The sequence below is a fragment of the Cervus elaphus genome, chromosome 29, assembly GCF_910594005.1.
Source record: "Cervus elaphus chromosome 29, mCerEla1.1, whole genome shotgun sequence".
In the NCBI taxonomy this organism is placed as follows: domain Eukaryota; kingdom Metazoa; phylum Chordata; class Mammalia; order Artiodactyla; family Cervidae; genus Cervus; species Cervus elaphus.
Window position 1 is genome coordinate 42,134,394 of NC_057843.1, and position 8,750 is coordinate 42,143,143.

Genomic DNA, 8,750 nt, shown 5'->3' on the forward strand with positions numbered 1-8,750 from the left:
AATATCTCTTGATAAGCTCTAGTGGAAAAGAATCTGACAAATACATGTATATGTATAGCTGAATCACTTTATTGTACATTTGAAACTAACACAATACTATAAAGCAACTATAATTCAATTTTTTTTTAAAGTATGTGGATCCATGCTGTAAGCTTTCTTTTTCTTTTCTTTCTTTCTTTCTTTTTTTTTTGAGGCCCTGGTAGTTTTCTTTTTTTAATGAAAATATTCAAAATGGGGCAATGCATTTGGAGGTATACACAAGGTCTTTTGTGAATGGAAGGCTTGGTGTAAAATGGTGGTCCTGCCTTCGCCCTTCAGACCTTCCCCTACCGGCACCCCTAGGCCCTTACTGGCTGATGGGTTAAAGGATAAACAAGGTGACATAGACCCTTTCTTGGCAGAGCTCATGATTACAAGGAGAGATAGCCGTGTAAACGAAGTGTTCTTGTGGAAGTGTCTTAGACCTGGGGCGGAGAGGAGAGCTATGTGACAGCCTAGCCTTACTAGGCAGGAAGGAAAAGCAAGAGCATCTAGTTCAGACCAGCCTGAGGATAAAGGTTGGTTGGGCATGTATAATGTATTCCAGAAATGAAGGAGTTAAGATTGGCTGAACCTGAGGGGCAGGGGATGACAGGTGGGGAACAAATGACTAAAAATAATAAAGCAATGTGTAACAAAATTCAGATAGAGCTTTCTATGTACCTAACACTGTTGTAAGTGTTTTCCATATTAATTCATTTAATTATCACAACAGCCCTTGATATAGTCCTGTCATTGCTGCACTTTGTAGATGAGAAATCTGAGGTACACACCCAGGTTAAGTGATTTGCCTGATCTGGGGAAAAAACAATGACAAGGAGAAGAGCTGGAGGTAGAGGCAGGTTCACTTTCTTAACCATGCTAGGAGGGGTGGGGTTGCTCTTCTCTTGTTCCCCCAGTAGTGGCCGTGGGGACAAGTGGGTGACGGAAATGGAGAGGTGGGATATTCGCGAGTTCCAGGACAATCCTGGATAACTGCGAACGGGTGATAGCAACTGAATTAGGGTGATCATCACTGAGCAGTCTTGAAGAAACATCGAGCAAAACAAAGGGGCAGGAGACTCCTTGTTAAGTGTGATACAGACTAAATGCTGAAGAAAATCAGAGAGGAAGATTCCTGCTTATGAAGGAGTTATGACTGTTGTCAAAGGAGTTGGCCTTTGTGCTCATTCTTCAAACACTTGGAAACAAGGAGGTGTGAGTCTTCGAGAGCATATTCCACTTTTTTGTTTGTTTGTTCATCACAGCTGTATTTCCTGCACCTAGACTAGCACCTGTTATGCCCTGAAGTGTTAGTCATTCAGTTGTGTCCAATTCTTTGCGACCCCATGAACTGTAGCCCGCCAAGTTCCTCTTTCCACAGAGTTCTCCAGGCAAGAATACTGGAGTGGGTTGCCATGCCCTTCTCCGGGGGATCTTCCTGACCCAGGGATTGAACCTGGGTCTCCTGCATTGCAGGCAGTTTCTGTACTGTCTGAGCCACCAGGGAAGCCCAGTGTCATGCTCTAATGTCTTATTAATATTTGTTGAATGCAGGAGTGGATTTTAAAATATATATGTATGCTTGCATAAGTAATATGGTCACATGGTTCAAAAGTTAAAAGATTCAAAAAGCTCAAGAAGGAAGTCTCTTTTCACCACTGGCCCCAGCCACACAGTTCCCTTCCACACAGGCAACCAGGTTTTATATTTTTTTGGATTTCTGGCAAATAGATGTGTGTGTGTGTCTGCTTATGTTTATTCTCCACTCCCTCCCACACACATACTTTTCATACAAATGGTAGCATAATATATACACTGTCCTCCTGCACATGGCTTTTGTTCACTGTGTGTATCTGGAGACTATATCCTGATAGTCCATTTCCCATAGCAATGGCATCAGGATGCCACACTTTCTGCAGTCGCCTACGCTGCACATGCAGGTCTTTTTCTTCCGTTGCTCTTAGAAGTAGCGCTGCACTGAGGAATGTGTGAGTGTTGAATGGGGAACCTCTGGGCTAAGGAAGTGAAGTGACTTAAGAGCACTTTTTCAACAACTTTAAAAAGTGCCCACCATTTTTTAAAGATTGGCCGGAAGTCACCCACCACCATGGTTGTGAAATCCCCACTTTTGGAATCTGACAGCTCCATTAGGGACCTGGAGTATCTAGTGAAAGAGAGTGGGCTGGCTCTGCTCCTTATGACTCGCATTCCTTTGGAAAAGCTACTGAAATCCTCTTCAGTTTTCACGTCTGAACTGTGGATAGTGATGCTCTCAGGCTGCGAAGGTTAAATGAGATGAGGTAAAGCACAGATGCAGCCTGCCTGGGTGTACTCAGGAGAGATTCTCACCTTCGTTTCGTTGTGCTGCCGTGCTGTGATCCTCCGAATTCTCTTTCCTGTTCTTCCTTCTGCCTCCTTATTCCACCTGCTGTGACCAGAACAACTCGGTGATCTGGAGAGCTACAACAAGGATGAGCCTTTCAAGCCTAAGTGAAAGAAGCCAGTCACAAAAAAACACCTGTTGTAGGAATCCATTTATATGAGATGTGCAGAAAAAGGTAGATCTAGATTGATGGTTTCCTAGGGCTGGGGAATTGGGGGGAATGGGGAGTGACTGCTAATGGGTCCAGGATTTCCTTTTGGGGGTGATGAAATATTTTGAAATTGATGTGGTTGCACAACTCTCAACATACCAAAAACAAACAAACAAAAAAATACCAAAAACATTGGATTGTGTACTTTAAATGGGCCAGTGTTTTGATACGTGAATTATACCTCAATAAAGTTGTTGTTTAAAAATGCCCTGGCAGAAAAGTGAAATAGAGGAGGAAAGAGGGACAGAAGGGCTCTGAAGCAACATAGGGAGAGGGCTGCATTCGAGGGGCACAGCAGCTACAGCAACGGGCATCAACAGACCTGAACTTGAGTCCCGGCTCAGCCTCCAGCTGGCTGTGTGACCCAGGAAAAGGCCCTTCACGTCTCTGTGCTTTCTCATTAAAACACAAAATGATTCAAAATGGAACTTGATGACCTAGGGTCTCTTTCTCATCTAAAAGTTTACAGCTGGCCTCCTGCCTGGGGCTGGGGGAGGAGAGGTGAGGGGAAGCCAGAGATAGGAGGACTGCAGAGATACTGGCGGGCCTCTCCCTCCTCTCTTCGCCCTGCTCTGCACCCTGCCCTGGCCTTGAACCTGAGGCCTCAGCTTCCCCCACCCTGGAAGTTCCTGCATGCAGAGGAGAGTATGAGGGTGGGGTCGGGCCAGAGTCAGGAGGAGGCCCAGACAGGAGCCACACTTGCAGATATTACCCCATTTTCTACTCAAAGTTATAGTCTTTGAGAAGGAGGGAATTTGGGAAAATGAACATGGAGTCAAGGTAAATTCTCCAAGCAGAGAGGTGGCAAAGATAACTTTGCCATCACTGAGGCTGATTACCATCCTTTAATATATGACGCTGAACTGCACTAAATTAAATATGTGCATTCTAATTGTGGTAAAATGTACCCAAAAGGTACCGTTTTAAGTGTTTTTTAAGTGCACAGTTCGGTGGCATTAAGTACCTTCACAGTGGTGTTTAACCATCACCACCACCCACCTCTATTTTTAAACTTATATATTGAAAGATCTGAAACATAAAGTGCAAGAATCGTAAGTGTTCCCCCGTGGTTCAGATCAAGATACAGACCGGTGAGCGCACTCCAGGGGGCTCCCTCTTGCCCCCTCCTGTGGATTATATTTTAAGTTTGTTTTTGCTAAATTTAGCTCTTTGCTTGGAAGAGAAAAAAAAGTCCTTTGCAAACAACTTAGGTGGTTTTGCAAATTGCACAGTCAGTATCTCAATGTTTCGTTCCTAGAGGTTCAAGTCCCAGTGTACTGGGGCAGGAAGGCACTGTGTTAGGACCTGGAACGTGTTGTTCCTCCAACAGTGTGAACTCCTGTATCCCATAGCCCAGGGCCCCCTCAGGGGGTAAAAAGTTTTTATTGGAATGAGCTCTTAATTCTCACTGCAGATAATGATAACCTTTCTGTTAAACAAAATGTAGAGATATTTTCTACTCACTGTCAGGTAATTTGTTGGTTAAGGCAGGCAAACCTACATCCCATCAGGGACATCAAAATTCTGCTGATTCTGTAACTGAACTAAAAATAACATAACCCAGCCCACTTTTCTATTCTATAGATTATGATTTTTTTCCTTCAGATTTAAAAATTAATTTAAATTTTTTGATATAGCTGACATATATTAGTTTCAGGTATGCAACATAATGATCTGTTATATGTATATTTTGCAAAATGATCACTACAATAAGTCTAGTTAATATCCATCACTCCAACTTGTTTTCTTGTGATAAGAACTTTTAAGATCTACTCTCTTGGCAATTTTAAAATATACAATACAGTTTTGTTAACTATACTCAGCATGCTGTGCATACCTAGGACTTATTTATCTTATGACTGGAAGTTTGTCTCTTTTGAACACTTTCACACTTTTTTTTTTTTTTTCAGTATTTAAATCTGGGCTGTTTGTGGGTGAAGTAAGAAGCAGGAAATTAGAGTATAATTCATCAGACTAAAAACAAAGAAGGAAGCCAATAGGAGACTAACAAAAACAGATAATGAAGGAAACTTAAAGAAGGAAGATATTGGAAAAGGATCATATCAACCTCAGAGAGAGAAAGAGATTTCACAGTTCTACTGAGGAAATCCAGAAGAAGGCAAAAACAAACAATCCCCCCACCCCCCCCACTGAACTTCATCTCTAACATTTTTACCTATCAATTTTGTTCTCTACAATTTTTACCTTAAACAAAGCCCTTCAAAAGCCCGTGTGTTATTCACCACCATGTCTCCAAAGCTCATCACAGGTATCTGGCATGTGATAAACAGTTAAGAACCAGGAAGCAAAGGACAGAGGAACCAGTTGGTAAGGCCCTTTTCTAACTGGAGAAGATGGCATGGCTGGGAGAGACGGAGACAGGAAGCAAGTGTCATGAGGGAAGTGATTACCTATTCATTGTGACAGCTATTGTGCTGGTACTTCCCAGGGTAGGTATGTGGAAAAGATGGACACAAATCTTAGCGGAACTTTTCATTTTAATAAAACACATACAAATGTGTAACCATGTGTGGTGATGGATATTAACTAGACCTATTGTGGTGATTATTTTGCAATATAAACATATCCTGGTTCATTGTATTGTATACATGAAACTAATGTTATATGTTAATTATATGCTCCTTAAAAAAAAAAAAAAAAAAAAAACACAGGTAAATCAACATTTGGAAGGAACAGGGCAGAATTGCCCAGGGAATACAAGGAAAAGTCTTTCCTTTAAGTCAACACTAGTGGCTGTGAAGTGTTTCTCATTGTGATTTTATTTTGCATTTCCCTATGACTAATGCCATTAAGCATCTTTTTATGTGTATATTAATTACACCTACACCATCTTTAGTGAAATAGCTATTCAAATAATTGGCTCATTTTTTAAGGATGTACTTTTTTTTTTTTTATTTCTTTTCGGTTGTGCTGCAGTTTGCAGAATCCAGAGCTCTATGCAGAAACTGCATGGAGTCCTAACTACTGGACCACCACGGAATTTCTGATGAGGTTGTTTTTTAATGGGGTTGTTTGTCTTCTTGAGTTTTGAGAGTTCTTATTCTGGATACAAGTCCTTTATCAAACACATGATATATAAATGTTTTCTCCCAGGGTGTGACTTGTCTTTTCATTTTCTTAATGGTGTTTTCGGAAGCTTAAAAGTTTTGAATTTGGATCAAGTACAAATTCTCAACTTTTTCCCAATACAGACTGTGTTTTTGATTGTTACAGCTAAGAATTCTGTCTAGCCCAAGGGAAGACCTGGTTCATCCTGTTGGAGAGGGGAAGATAAATTGCTCCTATAGGAGACAATGTACCTGAATTGATTTGACTTTAGAATTGACTTTCTGAATGCTTTTTCAGGTGAGTATTTGAGTGCATCCCTGATGAGAAATCATTTAGATTTGGTAAGCAGTTTATAATGAGAATAATAATAGCTGAACACAGTACCAGGCGCTTGGCTGACTTCTTGAAATGAATGAACCTCAATCCTCTCGTCACACCTGTGAAGTCAGCCCTGTGACTCCCATGGTTTTTAAAATGGGGACACGGAGGCACTGAGTGATAAGTGAAGTGGTAAAGCAGAGGCTGTAACCCCAGTGGTCTGGCTGAAAGCCCCCAGTGGGCTCTCAACTCCACAGTGGGCAATATTTAAACATCTAGTTCCCGAATTCCAGCAAGCCTTGTCTGATTGTGCAAGTACAAGCCTCCTGGTTCTCAGGTGCTTGCTAAGAGCTAGCTGTGGGATCTACAAGTCATAGGTGACTTTTAGGGGCATAGAAAAGGTCTTGCAACACAAAAGTTTTCTTCTTTAGCATCTACATGGTACCTGAGAGATTTGCCTTTGAGAAATTCTGGGTTAAAGCAACAGCTCTGCAAAGTCTGTGGTGAAATTGATCTCAGCATAGCATTTTGTTGAATGTGTGCCTTGTCTTTCTAAGTGGTTGTAAACTCCCAAGATGGATGAAATCATGTTTTGTTTTTGCATGTTTTGGGATTTGTGTTCCTGGGCACAAGGTCTGTGGGGCTCTCTCTGTGGGAAAGGCAAGCTGGGTTGAGAGTGTTCTCCCAGAAATGTTTGCCTTTGCTTCTGCCAGACACCCCCAAGGCTGTTACCAGCCCCAAACCACTTTTTGATATTAATGACTCTGCAGAGGGGTTCCCAGACAGGTAGTGTGAAATCCAAAACTCTGTGAGGACAGTTTTGCGGTTACAAATTCTCATGGACAATCTCCTCCCACACTCTACCTGCTGCATCCAGAGCCAAGGCCCAGGCAGACAAGCTTCCTTGTCTTCTAGGCCAAGGACTGTGATTTTCTAGTCTTCTCTTTCATTCAAGGCGTACCCCTCTGACAATCCCAGTTTTGTACTGGGGTATCAATTCCAATACAGTTTTAGGGGGAGCCACAGTCCTTGTCTCCTGGCCCTGTAAGGGTCTTAAAAGCCAAGGCTCTCAGTCACTAAAATAGGCGCAGGTACTTTTCCAGGAATCCAGTGGTTAAGACTCCGAGCTTCCACTGCAGGGTACATGAGTTTGATCCCTGGCTGGGGAACTAAGATTCTGCATGCCAAGTGACATGGCCAAAAAGAATAAATAAAAAATTTTAATAAAAAAATGATAAAATAAAATAGGTGCATCCCATAGATGGGCACCCATAGTGTCTGTTCTCTCCTCCTTCCCTCAGTTTTTTAGGTTTTTCTTTTTGACCTTAGGGGATTTCCTTTATTTTCTTGTCACTTATTAATTTATAGGACATTTATATTATTTGATCCAGAATTTGTCTTTTGTTGTAGGAATTTGTTCAAAGTATCTATTCCCCCATATTATTTGGAAGTGGAAGTCAGCCAACAACCATGTTTTTGATCATTTTCCTCAGTACCCAACATAGTACTGTACAGAGGCCAGATGCTTAATCATAGATAACAGCTGTGTGATCGTCCACACTAATCCCAAGGGAAAGCAAATGAAAACGGATTTGTGTATCATATTTTAGTTTTCAGCTGATGCCAAATTCATTCTCCTAAGGGATCAGTGCCTGACAGGGGCCTGGGAATGGGGAATAGGGAAGAAAAGGAGGACCAGGAAGACTCCAGAACAAGTCGAGCTGCCCAGGAAAACCATGCCCACCCTGAGTAAGAGATGGGCTTGTCACGAGACTGGTCACCAAGTTCAAGGTCACTGTAGTTCAAGAGAAAGGCTTCTGTCAGCCCTGTCCCAACTTTTGCAGATAATTATAAGGAAGACAGTTTCTTAAGATTTACTTTTTCACTTATGAAGTCTCTAAATGTATAGTAAGAAGATTTAACAATGTCTCAACACAAGTTAAGCTCTCGTTTCTCTATTTTTCTTTCTTTCTTTCTTTCTTTTTTTAAGAAGAAAAGGGTCAGGTTCTTTGGGGAAAGTTAGGAAGAGAAGATAAACCCCAGATTTTCCCTTCAAATTTTGGGAAAGGGAGTTTTCAATGGGACAGCCATGTTTATTCACTTTTTAAAAAAAAATTTGAAAAAAAAAAAAAAATTTGGCCTCACATCATGAGGGATTCTGGTTCCCCAATCAGGGATAGAACATGTGTCCCCCACAGTGGAAGCACAAATCCCTAACTACTGGACTACCATGGAATTCCCAAGTTTATTCACTTTTAATAAATATTTGTTGAATGCCCACTAAGGGCTGGGCCCTGTGCAGGACACTAGGGCAAGAGCTGTGAACATGGCCGATGAAGAACTTGCTCTCTGGAACTTCTGTTCCAGGAATGGAGACAGACACTTTATACGTAATCACAGAAATAAATGTATATGCATGGATGGTGAGCAGTGTTATAAATGGAAGTGCACTGAAGGGTGCTGTGAAGGATTATAACCAGGGGCTGCCTCGGCTGGGGGTCAAGGAGGGTCTCTGGAGGTAACTCTCTGCAGAGATCTAGAGGATGGGCCCAAGTAGTCAGGTTAAGAGTGTGTGGAAGAACAGACAGCTGGATGGAACAGAGTGAGTACAGCTTCTCATTAGTAATAAACCTATTTACAGAAAATACTGAGGCTTCTGCTTCATCATGATAAGAAAAAGCTTGTCATTTGGTACCACTTTGTGGTTTACTGTTTCCTTGGGTGGGGCAGGCTGACATCATTATTCCC